The sequence below is a fragment of the Rhinoderma darwinii genome, chromosome 1 (genome assembly GCF_050947455.1).
Source record: "Rhinoderma darwinii isolate aRhiDar2 chromosome 1, aRhiDar2.hap1, whole genome shotgun sequence".
Classification (NCBI taxonomy): Eukaryota; Metazoa; Chordata; class Amphibia; order Anura; family Rhinodermatidae; genus Rhinoderma; species Rhinoderma darwinii.
Window position 1 is genome coordinate 247,414,779 of NC_134687.1, and position 17,678 is coordinate 247,432,456.

Consider the following 17,678-nt stretch of genomic DNA (forward strand, 5'->3'; position numbering starts at 1 on the left):
TAATAAAAAGTCAACCGCACCACGGATTCCCAGACAGTCTCCCACACTGGTACTAGCGAGGCCTTAAGCTGTGTAATTTCTGCGATCTGACGAGAGCAGGGACATTCAGCTTAGAATGGCCATTGACATTAAATGCTTTAATCCATAGTCCTTTTTAATCGATTGTGAAACAAAATCTAAACGACATAATAAAAATTCAACCACACCACGGATTCCCAGACAGTCTCCCACACTGGTACTAGCGAGGCCTTAAGCTGTGTAACTTCTGCGATCTGACGAGAGCAGGCACATTCAGCTTAGAATGGCCATTGACGTTATATGCTTTAATCCATAGTCCTATTTAATCTATTGTGAAACAAAATCTAAACGACATAATAAAAAGTCAACCGCACCACGGATTCCCAGACAGTCTCCCACACTGGTACTAGCGAGGCGTTAAGCTGTGTAACTTCTGCGATCTAACGAGAGCAGGCACATTCAGCTTAGAATGGCCATTGACATTAAATGCTTTAATCCATAGTCCTTTTTAATCGATTGTGAAACAAAATCTAAACGACATAATAAAAAGTCAAACGCACCACGGATTCCCAGACAGTCTCCCACACTGGTACTAGCGAGGCCTTAAGCTGTGTAACTTCTGCGATCTGACGAGAGCAGGCACATTCAGCTTAGAATGGCCTTTGACATTAAAAGCCTTAATCCATAGTCCTATTTAATCTATTGTGAAACAAAATCTAAACAACATAATAAAAAGTCAACCTCACCACGGATTCCCAGACAGTCTCCCACACTGGTACTAAGGAGGCCTTAAGCTGTGTAACTTCTGCGATCTGACGAGAGCAGGGACATTCAGCTTAGAATGGCCATTGACATTAAAGGCTTTAATCCATAGTCCTTTTTAATCGATTGTGAAACAAAATCTAAACGACATAATAAAAAGTCAACCGCACCACGGATTCCCAGACAGTCTCCCACACTGGTACTAGCGAGGCCTTAAGCTGTGTAACTTCTGCGATCTGACGAGAGCAGGCACATTCAGCTTAGAATGGCCATTGACATCAAAAAATGCTTTAATCCATAGTCCTTTTTAATCGATTGTGAAACAAAATCTAAACGACATAATAAAAAGTCAACCACACCACGGATTCTCAGACAGTCTCCCACACTGGTACTAGCGAGGCCTTAAGCTGTGTAACTTCTGCGTTCTGACGAGAGCAGGCACATTCAGCTTAGAATGACCATTGACATTAAAAGCCTTAATCCATAGTCCTATTTAATCTATTGTGAAACAAAATCTAAACAACATAATAAAAAGTCAACCACACCACGGATTCCCAGACAGTCTCCCACACTGGTACTAGCGAGGCCTTAAGCTGTGTAACTTCTGCGATCTGACGAGAGATGGGACATTCAGCTTAGAATGGCCATTGACATTAAAGGCTTTAATCCATAGTCCTTTTTAATCGATTGTGAAACAAAATCTAAACGACATAATAAAAATTCAACCGCACCACGGATTCCCAGACAGTCTCCCACACTGGTACTAGCGAGGCCTTAAGATGTGTAACTTCTGCGTTCTGACCAGAGCAGGCACATTCAGCTTAGAATTGCCATTGACGTTAAATGCTTTAATCCATAGTCCTATTTAATCTATTGTGAAACAAAATCTAAACGACATAATAAAAAGTCAACCGCACCACGGATTCCCAGACAGTCTCCCACACTGGTACTAGCGAGGCCTTAAGCTGTGTAACTTCTGCGTTCTGACGAGAGCAGGCACATTCAGCTTAGAATGGCCATTGACGTTAAATGCTTTAATCCATAGTCCTATTTAATCTATTGTGAAAAAAAATCTAAACGACATAATAAAAAGTCAACCGCACCACGGATTCCCAGACAGTCTCCCACACTGGTACTAGCGAGGCGTTAAGCTGTGTAACTTCTGCGATCTAACGAGAGCAGGCACATTCAGCTTAGAATGGCCATTGATAGTAAATGCTTTAATCCATAGTCCTTTTTAATCGATTGTGAAACAAAATCTAAACGACATAATAAAAAGTCAACCGCACCACGGATTCCCAGACAGTCTCCCACACTGGTACTAGCGAGGCCTTAAGCTGTGTAACTTCTGCGATCTGACGAGAGCAGGGACATTCAGCTTAGAATGGCCATTGACATAAAATGCTTTAATCCATAGTCCTTTTTAATCGATTGTGAAACAAAATCTAAACGACATAATAAAAATTCAACCGCACCACGGACTCCCAGACAGTCTCCCACACTGGTACTAGCGAGGCCTTAAGCTGTGTAACTTCTGCGATCTGACGAAAGCAGGCACATTCAGCTTAGAATGGCCATTGACGTTAAATGCTTTAATCCATAGTCCTATTTAATCTATTGTGAAACAAAATCTAAACGACATAATAAAAAGTCAACCGTACCACGGATTCCCAGACAGTCTCCCACACTGGTACTAGCGAGGCGTTAAGCTGTGTAACTTCTGCGATCTAACGAGAGCAGGGACATTCAGCTTAGAATGGCCATTGACATTAAATGCTTTAATCCATAGTCCTTTTTAATCGATTGTGAAACAAAATCTAAACGACATAATAAAAAGTCAACCGCACCACGGATTCCCAGACAGTCTCCCACACTGGTACTAGCGAGGCCTTAAGCTGTGTAACTTCTGAGATCTGACGAGAGCAGGGACATTCAGCTTAGAATGGCCATTGACATTAAATGCTTTAATCCATAGTCCTTTTTAATCGATTGTGAAACAAAATCTAAACGACATAATAAAAATTCAACCGCACCACGGATTCCAAAACAGTCTCCCACACTGGTACTAGCGAGGCCTTAAGCTGTGTAACTTCTGCGTTCTGACGAGAGAAGGCACATTCAGCTTAGAATGGCCATTGACGTTAAATGCTTTAATCCATAGTCCTATTTAATCTATTGTGAAACAAAATCTAAACGACATAATAAAAAGTCAACCGCACCACGGATTCCCAGACAGTCTCACACACTGGTACTAGCGAGGCCTTAAGCTGTGTAACTTCTGCGTTCTGACCAGAGCAGGCACATTCAGCTTAGAATGGCCATTGACGTTAAATGCTTTAATCCATAGTCCTTTTTAATCGATTGTGAAACAAAATCTAAACAACATAATAATAAGTCAACCGCACCACGGATTCCCAGACAGTCTCCCACACTGGTACTAGCGAGGCCTTAAGCTGTGTAACTTCTGCGATCTGACGAGAGCAGGCACATTCAGCTTAGAATGGCCATTGACATGAAATGCTTTAATCCATAGTCCTTTTTAATCGATTGTGAAACAAAATCTAAACGACATAATAAAAAGTCAACCGCACCACGGATTCCCAGACAGTCTCCCACACTGGTACTAGCGAGGCCTTAAGCTGTGTAACTTCTGCGATCTGACGAGAGCAGGCACATTCAGCTTAGAATGGCCATTGACATTAAATGCTTTAATCCATAGTCCTTTTTAATCGATTGTGAAACAAAATCTAAACGACATAATATAAAGTCAACCGCACCACGGATTCCCAGACAGTCTCCCACACTGGTACTAGTGGGGCCTTAAGCTGTGTAACTTCAGCGATCTGACGAGAGCAGGCACATTCAGCTTAGAATGCCCATTGACACTAAACGCTTTAATCCATAGTCCTTTTTAATCGATTGTGAAACAAAATCTAAACGACATAATAAAAAGGCAACCGCACCACGGATTCCCAGACAGTCTCCCACACTGGTACTAGCGAGGCCTTAAGCTGTGTAACTTCTGCGATCTGACGAGATCAGGCACATTCAGCTTAGAATGGCCATTGACGTTATATGCTTTCATCCATAGTCCTATTTAATCTATTGTGAAACACAATCTAAACGACATAATAAAAAGTCAACCGCACCACGGATTCCCAGACAGTCTCCCACACTGGTACTAGCGAGGCGTTAAGCTGTGTAACTTCTGCGATCTAACTAGAGCAGGCACATTCAGCTTAGAATGGCCATTGACATTAAATGCTTTAATCCATAGTCCTTTTTAATCGATTGTGAAACAAAATCTAAACGACATAATAAAAAGTCAACCGCACCACGGATTCCCAGACAGTCTCCCACACTGGTACTAGCGAGGACTTAAGCTGTGTAACTTCTGCGATCTGACGAGAGCAGGCACATTCAGCTTAGAATGGCCATTGACATTAAAAGCCTTAATCCATAGTCCTATTTAATCTATTGTGAAACAAAATCTAAACAACATAATAAAAAGTCAACCGCGCCACGGATTCCCAGACAGTCTCCCACACTGGTACTAGGGAGGCCTTAAGCTGTGTAACTTCTGCGATCTGACGAGAGCAGGAACATTCAGCTTAGAATGGCCATTGACATTAAAGTCTTTAATCCATAGTCCTTTTTAATCGATTGTGAAACAAAATCTAAACGACATAATAAAAATTCAACCGCACCACGGATTCCCAGACAGTCTCCCACACTGGTACTAGCGAGGCCTTAAGCTGTGTAACTTCTGCGATCTGACGAGAGCAGGCACATTCAGCTTAGAATTGCCATTGACCTTAAATGCTTTAATCCATAGTCCTTTTTAATCGATTGTGAAACAAAATCTAGACGACATAATAAAAAGTCAACCGCACCACGGATTCCCAGACAGTCTCCCACACTGGTACTAGCGAGGCCTTAAGCTGTGTAATTTCTGCGATCTGACGAGAGCAGGGACATTCAGCTTAGAATGGCCATTGACATTAAATGCTTTAATCCATAGTCCTTTTTAATCGATTGTGAAACAAAATCTAAACGACATAATAAAAATTCAACCACACCACGGATTCCCAGACAGTCTCCCACACTGGTACTAGCGAGGCCTTAAGCTGTGTAACTTCTGCGATCTGACGAGAGCAGGCACATTCAGCTTAGAATGGCCATTGACGTTATATGCTTTAATCCATAGTCCTATTTAATCTATTGTGAAACAAAATCTAAACGACATAATAAAAAGTCAACCGCACCACGGATTCCCAGACAGTCTCCCACACTGGTACTAGCGAGGCATTAAGCTGTGTAACTTCTGCGATCTAACGAGAGCAGGCACATTCAGCTTAGAAGGGACATTGACATTAAATGCTTTAATCCATAGTCCTTTTTAATCGATTGTGATACAAAATCTAAACGACATAATAAAAAGTCAAACGCACCACGGATTCCCAGACAGTCTCCCACGCTGGTACTAGCGAGGCGTTAAGCTGTGTAACTTCTGCGATCTGACGAGAGCAGGCACATTCAGCTTAGAATGGCCTTTGACATTAAAAGGCTTAATCCATAGTCCTATTTAATCTATTGTGAAACAAAATCTAAACAACATAATAAAAAGTCAACCGCACCACGGATTCCCAGACAGTCTCCCACACTGGTACTAGCGAGGCGTTAAGCTGTGTAACTTCTGCGATCTAACGAGAGCAGGGACATTCAGCTTAGAATGGCCATTGACATTAAAGGCTTTAATCCATAGTCCTTTTTAATCGATTGTGAAACACAATCTAAACGACATAATAAAAATTCAACCGCACCACGGATTCCCAGACAGTCTCCCACACTGGTACTAGCGAGGCCTTAAGCTGTGTAACTTCTGCGTTCTGACCAGAGCAGGCACATTCAGCTTAGAATGGCCATTGACATTAAATGCTTTAATCCATAGTCCTATTTAATCTATTGTGAAACAAAATCTAAACGACATAATAAAAAGTCAACCGCACCACGGATTCCCAGACAGTCTCCCACACTGGTACTAGCGAGGCCTTAAGCTGTGTAACTTCTGCGATCTGACGAGAGCAGGCACATTCAGCTTAGAATGGCCATTGACGTTAAATGCTTTAATCCATAGTCCTATTTAATCTATTGTGAAACAAAATCTAAACGACATAATAAAAAGTCAACCGCACCACGGATTCCCAGACAGTCTCCCACACTGGTACTAGGGAGGCCTTAAGCTGTGTAACTTCTGCGATCTGACGAGAGCAGGCACATTCAGCTTAGAATGGCCATTGACATTAAATGCTTTAATCCATAGTCCTTTTTAATCGATTGTGAAACAAAATCTAAACGACATAATAAAAAGTCAACCGCACCACGGATTCCCAGACAGTCTCCCACACTGGTACTAGCGAGGCCTTAAGCTGTGTAACTTCTGCGATCTGACGAGAGCAGGCACATTCAGCTTAGAATGGCCATTGACATAAAATGCTTTAATCCATAGTCCTTTTTAATCGATTGTGAAACAAAATCTAAACGACATAATAAAAAGTCAACCGCACCACGGATTCCCAGACAGTCTCCCACACTGGTACTAGTGAGGCCTTAAGCTGTGTAACTTCAGCGATCTGACGAGAGCAGGCACATTCAGCTTAGAATGCCCATTGACACTAAATGCTTTAATCCATAGTCCTTTTTAATCGATTGTGAAACAAAATCTAAACGACATAATAAAAAGGCAACCGCACCACGGATTCCCAGACAGTCTCCCACACTGGTACTAGCGAGGCCTTAAGCTGTGTAACTTCTGCGATCTGACGAGAGCAGGCACATTCAGCTTAGAATGGCCATTGACGTTATATGCTTTCATCCATAGTCCTATTTAATCTATTGTGAAACAAAATCTAAACGACATAATAAAAAGGCAACCGCACCACGGATTCCCAGACAGTCTCCCACACTGGTACTAGCGAGGCGTTAAGCTGTGTAACTTCTGCGATCTAACTAGAGCAGGCACATTCAGCTTAGAATGGCCATTGACATTAAATGCTTTAATCCATAGTCCTTTTTAATCGATTGTGAAACAAAATCTAAACGACATAATAAAAAGTCAACCGCACCACGGATTCCCAGACAGTCTCCCACACTGGTACTAGCGAGGCCTTAAGCTGTGTAACTTCTGCGATCTGACGAGAGCAGGCACATTCAGCTTAGAATGGCCATTGACGTTATATGCTTTCATCCATAGTCCTATTTAATCTATTGTGAAACAAAATCTAAACGACATAATAAAAAGGCAACCGCACCACGGATTCCCAGACAGTCTCCCACACTGGTACTAGCGAGGCGTTAAGCTGTGTAACTTCTGCGATCTAACTAGAGCAGGCACATTCAGCTTAGAATGGCCATTGACATTAAATGCTTTAATCCATAGTCCTTTTTAATCGATTGTGAAACAAAATCTAAACGACATAATAAAAAGTCAACCGCACCACGGATTCCCAGACAGTCTCCCACACTGGTACTAGCGAGGCCTTAAGCTGTGTAACTTCTGCGATCTGACGAGAGCAGGCACATTCAGCTTAGAATTGCCATTGACATTAAATGTTTTAATCCATAGTCCTTTTTAATCGATTGTGAAACAAAATCTAAACGACATAATAAAAAGTCAACCGCACCACAGATTCCCAGACAGTCTCCCACACTGGAACTAGCGAGGCCTTAAGCTGTGTAACTTCTGCGATCTGACGAGAGCAGTCACATTCAGCTTAGAATGGCCATTGACATTAAATGCTTTAATCCATAGTCCTTTTTAATCGATTGTGAAACAAAATCTAAACGACATAATAAAAAGTCAACCGCACCACGGATTCACAGACAGTCTCCCACACTGGTACTAGCGAGGCCTTAAGCTGTGTAACTTCTGCGATCTGACGATAGCAGGCACATTCAGCTTAGAATGGCCATTGACATTAAATGCTTTAATCCATAGTCCTTTTTAATCGATTGTGAAACAAAATCTAAACGACATAATAAAAAGGCAACCGCACCACGGATTCCCAGACAGTCTCCCACACTGGTACTAGCGAGGCCTTAAGCTGTGTAACTTCTGCGATCTGACGAGAGCAGGGACATTCAGCTTAGAATGGCCATTGACATAAAATGCTTTAATCCATAGTCCTTTTTAATCGATTGTGAAACAAAATCTAAACGACATAATAAAAATTCAACCGCACCACGGATTCCCAGACAGTCTCCCACACTGGTACTAGCGAGGCCTTAAGCTGTGTAACTTCTGCGATCTGACGAGAGCAGGCACATTCAGCTTAGAATGGCCATTGACGTTAAATGCTTTAATCCATAGTCCTATTTAATCTATTGTGAAACAAAATCTAAACGACATAATAAAAAGTCAACCGCACCACGGATTCCCAGACAGTCTCCCACACTGGTACTAGCAAGGCGTTAAGCTGTGTAACTTCTGCGATCTAACGAGAGCAGGGACATTCAGCTTAGAATGGCCATTGACATTAAAGGCTTTAATCCATAGTCCTTTTTAATCGATTGTGAAACAAAATCTAAACGACATAATAAAAATTCAACCGCACCACGGATTCCCAGACAGTCTCCCACACTGGTACTAGTGAGGCCTTAAGCTGTGTAACTTCAGCGATCTGACGAGAGCAGGCACATTCAGCTTAGAATGCCCATTGACACTAAATGCTTTAATCCATAGTCCTTTTTAATCGATTGTGAAACAAAATCTAAACGACATAATAAAAAGGCAACCGCACCACGGATTCCCAGACAGTCTCCCACACTGGTACTAGCGAGGCCTTAAGCTGTGTAACTTCTGCGATCTGACGAGAGCAGGCACATTCAGCTTAGAATGGCCATTGACGTTAGATGCTTTCATCCATAGTCCTATTTAATCTATTGTGAAACAAAATCTAAACGACATAATAAAAAGTCAACCGCACCACGGATTCCCAGACAGTCTCCCACACTGGTACTAGCGAGGCCTTAAGCTGTGTAATTTCTGCGATCTGACGAGAGCAGGGACATTCAGCTTAGAATGGCCATTGACATTAAATGCTTTAATCCATAGTCCTTTTTAATCGATTGTGAAACAAAATCTAAACGACATAATAAAAATTCAACCACACCACGGATTCCCAGACAGTCTCCCACACTGGTACTAGCGAGGCCTTAAGCTGTGTAACTTCTGCGATCTGACGAGAGCAGGCACATTCAGCTTAGAATGGCCATTGACGTTATATGCTTTAATCCATAGTCCTATTTAATCTATTGTGAAACAAAATCTAAACGACATAATAAAAAGTCAACCGCACCACGGATTCCCAGACAGTCTCCCACACTGGTACTAGCGAGGCGTTAAGCTGTGTAACTTCTGCGATCTAACGAGAGCAGGCACATTCAGCTTAGAATGGCCATTGACATTAAATGCTTTAATCCATAGTCCTTTTTAATCGATTGTGAAACAAAATCTAAACGACATAATAAAAAGTCAAACGCACCACGGATTCCCAGACAGTCTCCCACACTGGTACTAGCGAGGCCTTAAGCTGTGTAACTTCTGCGATCTGACGAGAGCAGGCACATTCAGCTTAGAATGGCCTTTGACATTAAAAGCCTTAATCCATAGTCCTATTTAATCTATTGTGAAACAAAATCTAAACAACATAATAAAAAGTCAACCTCACCACGGATTCCCAGACAGTCTCCCACACTGGTACTAAGGAGGCCTTAAGCTGTGTAACTTCTGCGATCTGACGAGAGCAGGGACATTCAGCTTAGAATGGCCATTGACATTAAAGGCTTTAATCCATAGTCCTTTTTAATCGATTGTGAAACAAAATCTAAACGACATAATAAAAAGTCAACCGCACCACGGATTCCCAGACAGTCTCCCACACTGGTACTAGCGAGGCCTTAAGCTGTGTAACTTCTGCGATCTGACGAGAGCAGGCACATTCAGCTTAGAATGGCCATTGACATCAAAAAATGCTTTAATCCATAGTCCTTTTTAATCGATTGTGAAACAAAATCTAAACGACATAATAAAAAGTCAACCACACCACGGATTCTCAGACAGTCTCCCACACTGGTACTAGCGAGGCCTTAAGCTGTGTAACTTCTGCGTTCTGACGAGAGCAGGCACATTCAGCTTAGAATGACCATTGACATTAAAAGCCTTAATCCATAGTCCTATTTAATCTATTGTGAAACAAAATCTAAACAACATAATAAAAAGTCAACCACACCACGGATTCCCAGACAGTCTCCCACACTGGTACTAGCGAGGCCTTAAGCTGTGTAACTTCTGCGATCTGACGAGAGCAGGGACATTCAGCTTAGAATGGCCATTGACATTAAAGGCTTTAATCCATAGTCCTTTTTAATCGATTGTGAAACAAAATCTAAACGACATAATAAAAATTCAACCGCACCACGGATTCCCAGACAGTCTCCCACACTGGTACTAGCGAGGCCTTAAGATGTGTAACTTCTGCGTTCTGACCAGAGCAGGCACATTCAGCTTAGAATTGCCATTGACGTTAAATGCTTTAATCCATAGTCCTATTTAATCTATTGTGAAACAAAATCTAAACGACATAATAAAAAGTCAACCGCACCACGGATTCCCAGACAGTCTCCCACACTGGTACTAGCGAGGCCTTAAGCTGTGTAACTTCTGCGTTCTGACGAGAGCAGGCACATTCAGCTTAGAATGGCCATTGACGTTAAATGCTTTAATCCATAGTCCTATTTAATCTATTGTGAAAAAAAATCTAAACGACATAATAAAAAGTCAACCGCACCACGGATTCCCAGACAGTCTCCCACACTGGTACTAGCGAGGCGTTAAGCTGTGTAACTTCTGCGATCTAACGAGAGCAGGCACATTCAGCTTAGAATGGCCATTGATAGTAAATGCTTTAATCCATAGTCCTTTTTAATCGATTGTGAAACAAAATCTAAACGACATAATAAAAAGTCAACCGCACCACGGATTCCCAGACAGTCTCCCACACTGGTACTAGCGAGGCCTTAAGCTGTGTAACTTCTGCGATCTGACGAGAGCAGGGACATTCAGCTTAGAATGGCCATTGACATAAAATGCTTTAATCCATAGTCCTTTTTAATCGATTGTGAAACAAAATCTAAACGACATAATAAAAATTCAACCGCACCACGGACTCCCAGACAGTCTCCCACACTGGTACTAGCGAGGCCTTAAGCTGTGTAACTTCTGCGATCTGACGAAAGCAGGCACATTCAGCTTAGAATGGCCATTGACGTTAAATGCTTTAATCCATAGTCCTATTTAATCTATTGTGAAACAAAATCTAAACGACATAATAAAAAGTCAACCGTACCACGGATTCCCAGACAGTCTCCCACACTGGTACTAGCGAGGCGTTAAGCTGTGTAACTTCTGCGATCTAACGAGAGCAGGGACATTCAGCTTAGAATGGCCATTGACATTAAATGCTTTAATCCATAGTCCTTTTTAATCGATTGTGAAACAAAATCTAAACGACATAATAAAAAGTCAACCGCACCACGGATTCCCAGACAGTCTCCCACACTGGTACTAGCGAGGCCTTAAGCTGTGTAACTTCTGAGATCTGACGAGAGCAGGGACATTCAGCTTAGAATGGCCATTGACATTAAATGCTTTAATCCATAGTCCTTTTTAATCGATTGTGAAACAAAATCTAAACGACATAATAAAAATTCAACCGCACCACGGATTCCAAAACAGTCTCCCACACTGGTACTAGCGAGGCCTTAAGCTGTGTAACTTCTGCGTTCTGACGAGAGAAGGCACATTCAGCTTAGAATGGCCATTGACGTTAAATGCTTTAATCCATAGTCCTATTTAATCTATTGTGAAACAAAATCTAAACGACATAATAAAAAGTCAACCGCACCACGGATTCCCAGACAGTCTCACACACTGGTACTAGCGAGGCCTTAAGCTGTGTAACTTCTGCGTTCTGACCAGAGCAGGCACATTCAGCTTAGAATGGCCATTGACGTTAAATGCTTTAATCCATAGTCCTTTTTAATCGATTGTGAAACAAAATCTAAACAACATAATAATAAGTCAACCGCACCACGGATTCCCAGACAGTCTCCCACACTGGTACTAGCGAGGCCTTAAGCTGTGTAACTTCTGCGATCTGACGAGAGCAGGCACATTCAGCTTAGAATGGCCATTGACATGAAATGCTTTAATCCATAGTCCTTTTTAATCGATTGTGAAACAAAATCTAAACGACATAATAAAAAGTCAACCGCACCACGGATTCCCAGACAGTCTCCCACACTGGTACTAGCGAGGCCTTAAGCTGTGTAACTTCTGCGATCTGACGAGAGCAGGCACATTCAGCTTAGAATGGCCATTGACATTAAATGCTTTAATCCATAGTCCTTTTTAATCGATTGTGAAACAAAATCTAAACGACATAATATAAAGTCAACCGCACCACGGATTCCCAGACAGTCTCCCACACTGGTACTAGTGGGGCCTTAAGCTGTGTAACTTCAGCGATCTGACGAGAGCAGGCACATTCAGCTTAGAATGCCCATTGACACTAAACGCTTTAATCCATAGTCCTTTTTAATCGATTGTGAAACAAAATCTAAACGACATAATAAAAAGGCAACCGCACCACGGATTCCCAGACAGTCTCCCACACTGGTACTAGCGAGGCCTTAAGCTGTGTAACTTCTGCGATCTGACGAGATCAGGCACATTCAGCTTAGAATGGCCATTGACGTTATATGCTTTCATCCATAGTCCTATTTAATCTATTGTGAAACACAATCTAAACGACATAATAAAAAGTCAACCGCACCACGGATTCCCAGACAGTCTCCCACACTGGTACTAGCGAGGCGTTAAGCTGTGTAACTTCTGCGATCTAACTAGAGCAGGCACATTCAGCTTAGAATGGCCATTGACATTAAATGCTTTAATCCATAGTCCTTTTTAATCGATTGTGAAACAAAATCTAAACGACATAATAAAAAGTCAACCGCACCACGGATTCCCAGACAGTCTCCCACACTGGTACTAGCGAGGACTTAAGCTGTGTAACTTCTGCGATCTGACGAGAGCAGGCACATTCAGCTTAGAATGGCCATTGACATTAAAAGCCTTAATCCATAGTCCTATTTAATCTATTGTGAAACAAAATCTAAACAACATAATAAAAAGTCAACCGCGCCACGGATTCCCAGACAGTCTCCCACACTGGTACTAGGGAGGCCTTAAGCTGTGTAACTTCTGCGATCTGACGAGAGCAGGAACATTCAGCTTAGAATGGCCATTGACATTAAAGTCTTTAATCCATAGTCCTTTTTAATCGATTGTGAAACAAAATCTAAACGACATAATAAAAATTCAACCGCACCACGGATTCCCAGACAGTCTCCCACACTGGTACTAGCGAGGCCTTAAGCTGTGTAACTTCTGCGATCTGACGAGAGCAGGCACATTCAGCTTAGAATTGCCATTGACCTTAAATGCTTTAATCCATAGTCCTTTTTAATCGATTGTGAAACAAAATCTAGACGACATAATAAAAAGTCAACCGCACCACGGATTCCCAGACAGTCTCCCACACTGGTACTAGCGAGGCCTTAAGCTGTGTAATTTCTGCGATCTGACGAGAGCAGGGACATTCAGCTTAGAATGGCCATTGACATTAAATGCTTTAATCCATAGTCCTTTTTAATCGATTGTGAAACAAAATCTAAACGACATAATAAAAATTCAACCACACCACGGATTCCCAGACAGTCTCCCACACTGGTACTAGCGAGGCCTTAAGCTGTGTAACTTCTGCGATCTGACGAGAGCAGGCACATTCAGCTTAGAATGGCCATTGACGTTATATGCTTTAATCCATAGTCCTATTTAATCTATTGTGAAACAAAATCTAAACGACATAATAAAAAGTCAACCGCACCACGGATTCCCAGACAGTCTCCCACACTGGTACTAGCGAGGCATTAAGCTGTGTAACTTCTGCGATCTAACGAGAGCAGGCACATTCAGCTTAGAAGGGACATTGACATTAAATGCTTTAATCCATAGTCCTTTTTAATCGATTGTGATACAAAATCTAAACGACATAATAAAAAGTCAAACGCACCACGGATTCCCAGACAGTCTCCCACGCTGGTACTAGCGAGGCGTTAAGCTGTGTAACTTCTGCGATCTGACGAGAGCAGGCACATTCAGCTTAGAATGGCCTTTGACATTAAAAGGCTTAATCCATAGTCCTATTTAATCTATTGTGAAACAAAATCTAAACAACATAATAAAAAGTCAACCGCACCACGGATTCCCAGACAGTCTCCCACACTGGTACTAGCGAGGCGTTAAGCTGTGTAACTTCTGCGATCTAACGAGAGCAGGGACATTCAGCTTAGAATGGCCATTGACATTAAAGGCTTTAATCCATAGTCCTTTTTAATCGATTGTGAAACACAATCTAAACGACATAATAAAAATTCAACCGCACCACGGATTCCCAGACAGTCTCCCACACTGGTACTAGCGAGGCCTTAAGCTGTGTAACTTCTGCGTTCTGACCAGAGCAGGCACATTCAGCTTAGAATGGCCATTGACATTAAATGCTTTAATCCATAGTCCTATTTAATCTATTGTGAAACAAAATCTAAACGACATAATAAAAAGTCAACCGCACCACGGATTCCCAGACAGTCTCCCACACTGGTACTAGCGAGGCCTTAAGCTGTGTAACTTCTGCGATCTGACGAGAGCAGGCACATTCAGCTTAGAATGGCCATTGACGTTAAATGCTTTAATCCATAGTCCTATTTAATCTATTGTGAAACAAAATCTAAACGACATAATAAAAAGTCAACCGCACCACGGATTCCCAGACAGTCTCCCACACTGGTACTAGGGAGGCCTTAAGCTGTGTAACTTCTGCGATCTGACGAGAGCAGGCACATTCAGCTTAGAATGGCCATTGACATTAAATGCTTTAATCCATAGTCCTTTTTAATCGATTGTGAAACAAAATCTAAACGACATAATAAAAAGTCAACCGCACCACGGATTCCCAGACAGTCTCCCACACTGGTACTAGCGAGGCCTTAAGCTGTGTAACTTCTGCGATCTGACGAGAGCAGGCACATTCAGCTTAGAATGGCCATTGACATAAAATGCTTTAATCCATAGTCCTTTTTAATCGATTGTGAAACAAAATCTAAACGACATAATAAAAAGTCAACCGCACCACGGATTCCCAGACAGTCTCCCACACTGGTACTAGTGAGGCCTTAAGCTGTGTAACTTCAGCGATCTGACGAGAGCAGGCACATTCAGCTTAGAATGCCCATTGACACTAAATGCTTTAATCCATAGTCCTTTTTAATCGATTGTGAAACAAAATCTAAACGACATAATAAAAAGGCAACCGCACCACGGATTCCCAGACAGTCTCCCACACTGGTACTAGCGAGGCCTTAAGCTGTGTAACTTCTGCGATCTGACGAGAGCAGGCACATTCAGCTTAGAATGGCCATTGACGTTATATGCTTTCATCCATAGTCCTATTTAATCTATTGTGAAACAAAATCTAAACGACATAATAAAAAGGCAACCGCACCACGGATTCCCAGACAGTCTCCCACACTGGTACTAGCGAGGCGTTAAGCTGTGTAACTTCTGCGATCTAACTAGAGCAGGCACATTCAGCTTAGAATGGCCATTGACATTAAATGCTTTAATCCATAGTCCTTTTTAATCGATTGTGAAACAAAATCTAAACGACATAATAAAAAGTCAACCGCACCACGGATTCCCAGACAGTCTCCCACACTGGTACTAGCGAGGCCTTAAGCTGTGTAACTTCTGCGATCTGACGAGAGCAGGCACATTCAGCTTAGAATGGCCATTGACAATAAAAGCCTTAATCCATAGTCCTATTTAATCTATTGTGAAACAAAATCTAAACAACATAATAAAAAGTCAACCGCGCCACGGATTCCCAGACAGTCTCCCACACTGGTACTAGGGAGGCCTTAAGCTGTGTAACTTCTGCGATCTGACGAGAGCAGGGACATTCAGCTTAGAATGGCCATTGACATTAAAGGCTTTAATCCATAGTCCTTTTTAATCGATTGTGAAACAAAATCTAAACGACATAATAAAAAGTCAACCGCACCACGGATTCCCAGACAGTCTCCCACACTGGTACTAGCGAGGCCATAAGCTGTGTAATTTCTGCGATCTGACGAGAGCAGGGACATTCAGCTTAGAATGGCCATTGACATTAAATGTTTTAATCCATAGTCCTTTTTAATCGATTGTGAAACAAAATCTAAACGACATAATAAAAATTCAACCACACCACGGATTCCCAGACAGTCTCCCACACTGGTACTAGCGAGGCCTTAAGCTGTGTAACTTCTGCGATCTGACGAGATCAAGCACATTCAGCTTAGAATGGCCATTGACGTTATATGCTTTAATCCATAGTCCTATTTAATCTATTGTGAAACAAAATCTAAACGACATAATAAAAAGTCAACCGCACCACGGATTCCCAGACAGTCTCCCACACTGGTACTAGCGAGGCGTTAAGCTGTGTAACTTCTGCGATCTAACGAGAGCAGGCACATTCAGCTTAGAATGGCCATTGACATTAAATGCTTTAATCCATAGTCCTTTTTAATCGATTGTGAAACAAAATCTAAACGACATAATAAAAAGTCAAACGCACCACGGATTCCCAGACAGTCTCCCACACTGGTACTAGCGAGGCCTTAAGCTGTGTAACTTCTGCGATCTGACGAGAGCAGGCACATTCAGCTTAGAATGGCCATTGACATTAAATGCTTTAATCCATAGTACTTTTTAATCGATTGTGAAACAAAATCTAAACGACATAATAAAAAGTCAACCGCACCACGGATTCCCAGACAGTCTCCCACACTGGTACTAGCGAGGCCTTAAGCTGTGTAAATTCTGCGATCTGACGAGAGCAAGCACATTCAGCTTAGAATAGCCATTGACATCAAAAAATGCTTTAATCCATAGTCCTTTTTAATCGATTGTGAAACAAAATCTAAACGACATAATAAAAAGTCAACCGCACCACGGATTCCCAGACAGTCTCCCACACTGGTACTACCGAGGCCTTAAGCTGTGTAACTTCTGCGATCTGACGAGAGCAGGCACATTCAGCTTAGAATGACCATTGACATTAAAAGCCTTAATCCATAGTCCTATTTAATCTATTGTGAAACAAAATCTAAACAACATAATAAAAAGTCAACCGCACCACGGATTCCCAGACAGTCTCCCACACTGGTACTAGCGAGGCCTTAAGCTGTGTAACTTCTGCGATCTGACGAGAGCAGGGACATTCAGCTTAGAATGGCCATTGACATTAAAGGCTTTAATCCATAGTCCTATTTAATCGATTGTGAAACAAAATCTAAACGACATAATAAAAATTCAACCGCACCACGGAATCCCAGACAGTCTCCCACACTGGTACTAGCGAGGCCTTAAGCTGTGTAACTTCTGCGTTCTGACCAGAGCAGGCACATTCAGCTTAGAATGGCCATTGACGTTAAATGCTTTAATCCATAGTCCTATTTAATCTATTGTGAAACAAAATCTAAACGACATAATAAAAAGTCAACCGCACCACGGATTCCCAGACAGTCTCCCACACTTGTACTAGCGAGGCCTTAAGCTGTGTAACTTCTGCGATCTGACGAGAGCAGGCACATTCAGCTTAGAATGGCCATTGACATTAAATGCTTTAATCCATAGTACTTTTTAATCGATTGTGAAACAAAATCTAAACGAC

At 42.0% G+C, this 17,678-nt stretch overlaps 79 pseudogenes; all 79 read right to left on the minus strand.

Annotated features, from left to right (window-relative positions):
- Positions 1-8: 8 nt before the first annotated feature.
- Positions 9-127, minus strand: LOC142724059 (5S ribosomal RNA; annotated as a pseudogene).
- A 67-nt stretch (positions 128-194) lies between these two features.
- On the minus strand, positions 195-313 carry LOC142666433 (5S ribosomal RNA; annotated as a pseudogene).
- A 67-nt stretch (positions 314-380) lies between these two features.
- On the minus strand, positions 381-499 carry LOC142680441 (5S ribosomal RNA; annotated as a pseudogene).
- A 68-nt stretch (positions 500-567) lies between these two features.
- On the minus strand, positions 568-684 carry LOC142690853 (5S ribosomal RNA; annotated as a pseudogene).
- Positions 685-752: 68 nt separating this feature from the next.
- On the minus strand, positions 753-871 carry LOC142693257 (5S ribosomal RNA; annotated as a pseudogene).
- Positions 872-938: 67 nt separating this feature from the next.
- LOC142669427 (5S ribosomal RNA) lies at positions 939-1,057 on the minus strand (annotated as a pseudogene).
- A 70-nt stretch (positions 1,058-1,127) lies between these two features.
- LOC142738210 (5S ribosomal RNA) lies at positions 1,128-1,246 on the minus strand (annotated as a pseudogene).
- Positions 1,247-1,685: 439 nt separating this feature from the next.
- Positions 1,686-1,804, minus strand: LOC142724357 (5S ribosomal RNA; annotated as a pseudogene).
- Positions 1,805-1,871: 67 nt separating this feature from the next.
- On the minus strand, positions 1,872-1,990 carry LOC142703572 (5S ribosomal RNA; annotated as a pseudogene).
- A 67-nt stretch (positions 1,991-2,057) lies between these two features.
- On the minus strand, positions 2,058-2,176 carry LOC142725931 (5S ribosomal RNA; annotated as a pseudogene).
- Positions 2,177-2,243: 67 nt separating this feature from the next.
- LOC142687358 (5S ribosomal RNA) lies at positions 2,244-2,362 on the minus strand (annotated as a pseudogene).
- Positions 2,363-2,429: 67 nt separating this feature from the next.
- LOC142710897 (5S ribosomal RNA) lies at positions 2,430-2,548 on the minus strand (annotated as a pseudogene).
- Positions 2,549-2,615: 67 nt separating this feature from the next.
- LOC142738077 (5S ribosomal RNA) lies at positions 2,616-2,734 on the minus strand (annotated as a pseudogene).
- A 253-nt stretch (positions 2,735-2,987) lies between these two features.
- LOC142699167 (5S ribosomal RNA) lies at positions 2,988-3,106 on the minus strand (annotated as a pseudogene).
- Positions 3,107-3,173: 67 nt separating this feature from the next.
- LOC142669549 (5S ribosomal RNA) lies at positions 3,174-3,292 on the minus strand (annotated as a pseudogene).
- A 67-nt stretch (positions 3,293-3,359) lies between these two features.
- On the minus strand, positions 3,360-3,478 carry LOC142669671 (5S ribosomal RNA; annotated as a pseudogene).
- A 67-nt stretch (positions 3,479-3,545) lies between these two features.
- On the minus strand, positions 3,546-3,664 carry LOC142695269 (5S ribosomal RNA; annotated as a pseudogene).
- Positions 3,665-3,731: 67 nt separating this feature from the next.
- LOC142668024 (5S ribosomal RNA) lies at positions 3,732-3,850 on the minus strand (annotated as a pseudogene).
- Positions 3,851-4,103: 253 nt separating this feature from the next.
- On the minus strand, positions 4,104-4,222 carry LOC142736899 (5S ribosomal RNA; annotated as a pseudogene).
- Positions 4,223-4,289: 67 nt separating this feature from the next.
- LOC142670136 (5S ribosomal RNA) lies at positions 4,290-4,408 on the minus strand (annotated as a pseudogene).
- Positions 4,409-4,475: 67 nt separating this feature from the next.
- Positions 4,476-4,594, minus strand: LOC142667020 (5S ribosomal RNA; annotated as a pseudogene).
- Positions 4,595-4,661: 67 nt separating this feature from the next.
- Positions 4,662-4,780, minus strand: LOC142724070 (5S ribosomal RNA; annotated as a pseudogene).
- A 67-nt stretch (positions 4,781-4,847) lies between these two features.
- Positions 4,848-4,966, minus strand: LOC142666438 (5S ribosomal RNA; annotated as a pseudogene).
- A 439-nt stretch (positions 4,967-5,405) lies between these two features.
- Positions 5,406-5,524, minus strand: LOC142692002 (5S ribosomal RNA; annotated as a pseudogene).
- A 67-nt stretch (positions 5,525-5,591) lies between these two features.
- On the minus strand, positions 5,592-5,710 carry LOC142678698 (5S ribosomal RNA; annotated as a pseudogene).
- A 67-nt stretch (positions 5,711-5,777) lies between these two features.
- Positions 5,778-5,896, minus strand: LOC142669804 (5S ribosomal RNA; annotated as a pseudogene).
- Positions 5,897-5,963: 67 nt separating this feature from the next.
- Positions 5,964-6,082, minus strand: LOC142736969 (5S ribosomal RNA; annotated as a pseudogene).
- Positions 6,083-6,149: 67 nt separating this feature from the next.
- LOC142669925 (5S ribosomal RNA) lies at positions 6,150-6,268 on the minus strand (annotated as a pseudogene).
- A 67-nt stretch (positions 6,269-6,335) lies between these two features.
- Positions 6,336-6,454, minus strand: LOC142690373 (5S ribosomal RNA; annotated as a pseudogene).
- A 67-nt stretch (positions 6,455-6,521) lies between these two features.
- On the minus strand, positions 6,522-6,640 carry LOC142735630 (5S ribosomal RNA; annotated as a pseudogene).
- A 253-nt stretch (positions 6,641-6,893) lies between these two features.
- On the minus strand, positions 6,894-7,012 carry LOC142670047 (5S ribosomal RNA; annotated as a pseudogene).
- Positions 7,013-7,265: 253 nt separating this feature from the next.
- Positions 7,266-7,384, minus strand: LOC142734390 (5S ribosomal RNA; annotated as a pseudogene).
- A 67-nt stretch (positions 7,385-7,451) lies between these two features.
- LOC142705068 (5S ribosomal RNA) lies at positions 7,452-7,570 on the minus strand (annotated as a pseudogene).
- Positions 7,571-7,637: 67 nt separating this feature from the next.
- Positions 7,638-7,756, minus strand: LOC142700835 (5S ribosomal RNA; annotated as a pseudogene).
- Positions 7,757-7,823: 67 nt separating this feature from the next.
- LOC142736834 (5S ribosomal RNA) lies at positions 7,824-7,942 on the minus strand (annotated as a pseudogene).
- Positions 7,943-8,009: 67 nt separating this feature from the next.
- Positions 8,010-8,128, minus strand: LOC142736519 (5S ribosomal RNA; annotated as a pseudogene).
- Positions 8,129-8,195: 67 nt separating this feature from the next.
- LOC142705974 (5S ribosomal RNA) lies at positions 8,196-8,314 on the minus strand (annotated as a pseudogene).
- Positions 8,315-8,567: 253 nt separating this feature from the next.
- Positions 8,568-8,686, minus strand: LOC142735631 (5S ribosomal RNA; annotated as a pseudogene).
- Positions 8,687-8,753: 67 nt separating this feature from the next.
- LOC142724077 (5S ribosomal RNA) lies at positions 8,754-8,872 on the minus strand (annotated as a pseudogene).
- A 67-nt stretch (positions 8,873-8,939) lies between these two features.
- On the minus strand, positions 8,940-9,058 carry LOC142666444 (5S ribosomal RNA; annotated as a pseudogene).
- A 67-nt stretch (positions 9,059-9,125) lies between these two features.
- On the minus strand, positions 9,126-9,244 carry LOC142680452 (5S ribosomal RNA; annotated as a pseudogene).
- A 68-nt stretch (positions 9,245-9,312) lies between these two features.
- On the minus strand, positions 9,313-9,429 carry LOC142690864 (5S ribosomal RNA; annotated as a pseudogene).
- Positions 9,430-9,497: 68 nt separating this feature from the next.
- LOC142693268 (5S ribosomal RNA) lies at positions 9,498-9,616 on the minus strand (annotated as a pseudogene).
- A 67-nt stretch (positions 9,617-9,683) lies between these two features.
- LOC142670169 (5S ribosomal RNA) lies at positions 9,684-9,802 on the minus strand (annotated as a pseudogene).
- A 70-nt stretch (positions 9,803-9,872) lies between these two features.
- LOC142738211 (5S ribosomal RNA) lies at positions 9,873-9,991 on the minus strand (annotated as a pseudogene).
- Positions 9,992-10,058: 67 nt separating this feature from the next.
- On the minus strand, positions 10,059-10,177 carry LOC142736358 (5S ribosomal RNA; annotated as a pseudogene).
- A 253-nt stretch (positions 10,178-10,430) lies between these two features.
- On the minus strand, positions 10,431-10,549 carry LOC142724488 (5S ribosomal RNA; annotated as a pseudogene).
- A 67-nt stretch (positions 10,550-10,616) lies between these two features.
- LOC142703583 (5S ribosomal RNA) lies at positions 10,617-10,735 on the minus strand (annotated as a pseudogene).
- Positions 10,736-10,802: 67 nt separating this feature from the next.
- On the minus strand, positions 10,803-10,921 carry LOC142725942 (5S ribosomal RNA; annotated as a pseudogene).
- A 67-nt stretch (positions 10,922-10,988) lies between these two features.
- LOC142687369 (5S ribosomal RNA) lies at positions 10,989-11,107 on the minus strand (annotated as a pseudogene).
- A 67-nt stretch (positions 11,108-11,174) lies between these two features.
- Positions 11,175-11,293, minus strand: LOC142710907 (5S ribosomal RNA; annotated as a pseudogene).
- Positions 11,294-11,360: 67 nt separating this feature from the next.
- Positions 11,361-11,479, minus strand: LOC142738078 (5S ribosomal RNA; annotated as a pseudogene).
- Positions 11,480-11,732: 253 nt separating this feature from the next.
- LOC142699175 (5S ribosomal RNA) lies at positions 11,733-11,851 on the minus strand (annotated as a pseudogene).
- A 67-nt stretch (positions 11,852-11,918) lies between these two features.
- On the minus strand, positions 11,919-12,037 carry LOC142670291 (5S ribosomal RNA; annotated as a pseudogene).
- A 67-nt stretch (positions 12,038-12,104) lies between these two features.
- LOC142670423 (5S ribosomal RNA) lies at positions 12,105-12,223 on the minus strand (annotated as a pseudogene).
- A 67-nt stretch (positions 12,224-12,290) lies between these two features.
- Positions 12,291-12,409, minus strand: LOC142695280 (5S ribosomal RNA; annotated as a pseudogene).
- A 67-nt stretch (positions 12,410-12,476) lies between these two features.
- Positions 12,477-12,595, minus strand: LOC142668035 (5S ribosomal RNA; annotated as a pseudogene).
- Positions 12,596-12,848: 253 nt separating this feature from the next.
- LOC142736901 (5S ribosomal RNA) lies at positions 12,849-12,967 on the minus strand (annotated as a pseudogene).
- A 67-nt stretch (positions 12,968-13,034) lies between these two features.
- Positions 13,035-13,153, minus strand: LOC142670147 (5S ribosomal RNA; annotated as a pseudogene).
- A 67-nt stretch (positions 13,154-13,220) lies between these two features.
- Positions 13,221-13,339, minus strand: LOC142667031 (5S ribosomal RNA; annotated as a pseudogene).
- A 67-nt stretch (positions 13,340-13,406) lies between these two features.
- Positions 13,407-13,525, minus strand: LOC142724085 (5S ribosomal RNA; annotated as a pseudogene).
- Positions 13,526-13,592: 67 nt separating this feature from the next.
- On the minus strand, positions 13,593-13,711 carry LOC142666449 (5S ribosomal RNA; annotated as a pseudogene).
- Positions 13,712-14,150: 439 nt separating this feature from the next.
- LOC142692013 (5S ribosomal RNA) lies at positions 14,151-14,269 on the minus strand (annotated as a pseudogene).
- Positions 14,270-14,336: 67 nt separating this feature from the next.
- On the minus strand, positions 14,337-14,455 carry LOC142678709 (5S ribosomal RNA; annotated as a pseudogene).
- Positions 14,456-14,522: 67 nt separating this feature from the next.
- Positions 14,523-14,641, minus strand: LOC142670544 (5S ribosomal RNA; annotated as a pseudogene).
- Positions 14,642-14,708: 67 nt separating this feature from the next.
- LOC142736970 (5S ribosomal RNA) lies at positions 14,709-14,827 on the minus strand (annotated as a pseudogene).
- Positions 14,828-14,894: 67 nt separating this feature from the next.
- On the minus strand, positions 14,895-15,013 carry LOC142670666 (5S ribosomal RNA; annotated as a pseudogene).
- Positions 15,014-15,080: 67 nt separating this feature from the next.
- On the minus strand, positions 15,081-15,199 carry LOC142690384 (5S ribosomal RNA; annotated as a pseudogene).
- Positions 15,200-15,266: 67 nt separating this feature from the next.
- LOC142735633 (5S ribosomal RNA) lies at positions 15,267-15,385 on the minus strand (annotated as a pseudogene).
- A 253-nt stretch (positions 15,386-15,638) lies between these two features.
- LOC142670786 (5S ribosomal RNA) lies at positions 15,639-15,757 on the minus strand (annotated as a pseudogene).
- Positions 15,758-15,824: 67 nt separating this feature from the next.
- LOC142681849 (5S ribosomal RNA) lies at positions 15,825-15,943 on the minus strand (annotated as a pseudogene).
- Positions 15,944-16,010: 67 nt separating this feature from the next.
- LOC142737389 (5S ribosomal RNA) lies at positions 16,011-16,129 on the minus strand (annotated as a pseudogene).
- A 67-nt stretch (positions 16,130-16,196) lies between these two features.
- Positions 16,197-16,315, minus strand: LOC142711661 (5S ribosomal RNA; annotated as a pseudogene).
- A 67-nt stretch (positions 16,316-16,382) lies between these two features.
- LOC142680474 (5S ribosomal RNA) lies at positions 16,383-16,501 on the minus strand (annotated as a pseudogene).
- A 68-nt stretch (positions 16,502-16,569) lies between these two features.
- Positions 16,570-16,686, minus strand: LOC142708045 (5S ribosomal RNA; annotated as a pseudogene).
- A 68-nt stretch (positions 16,687-16,754) lies between these two features.
- Positions 16,755-16,873, minus strand: LOC142670533 (5S ribosomal RNA; annotated as a pseudogene).
- Positions 16,874-16,943: 70 nt separating this feature from the next.
- Positions 16,944-17,062, minus strand: LOC142736324 (5S ribosomal RNA; annotated as a pseudogene).
- A 67-nt stretch (positions 17,063-17,129) lies between these two features.
- LOC142725964 (5S ribosomal RNA) lies at positions 17,130-17,248 on the minus strand (annotated as a pseudogene).
- Positions 17,249-17,501: 253 nt separating this feature from the next.
- On the minus strand, positions 17,502-17,620 carry LOC142736202 (5S ribosomal RNA; annotated as a pseudogene).
- Between the last annotated feature and the right edge of the window lie 58 nt (positions 17,621-17,678).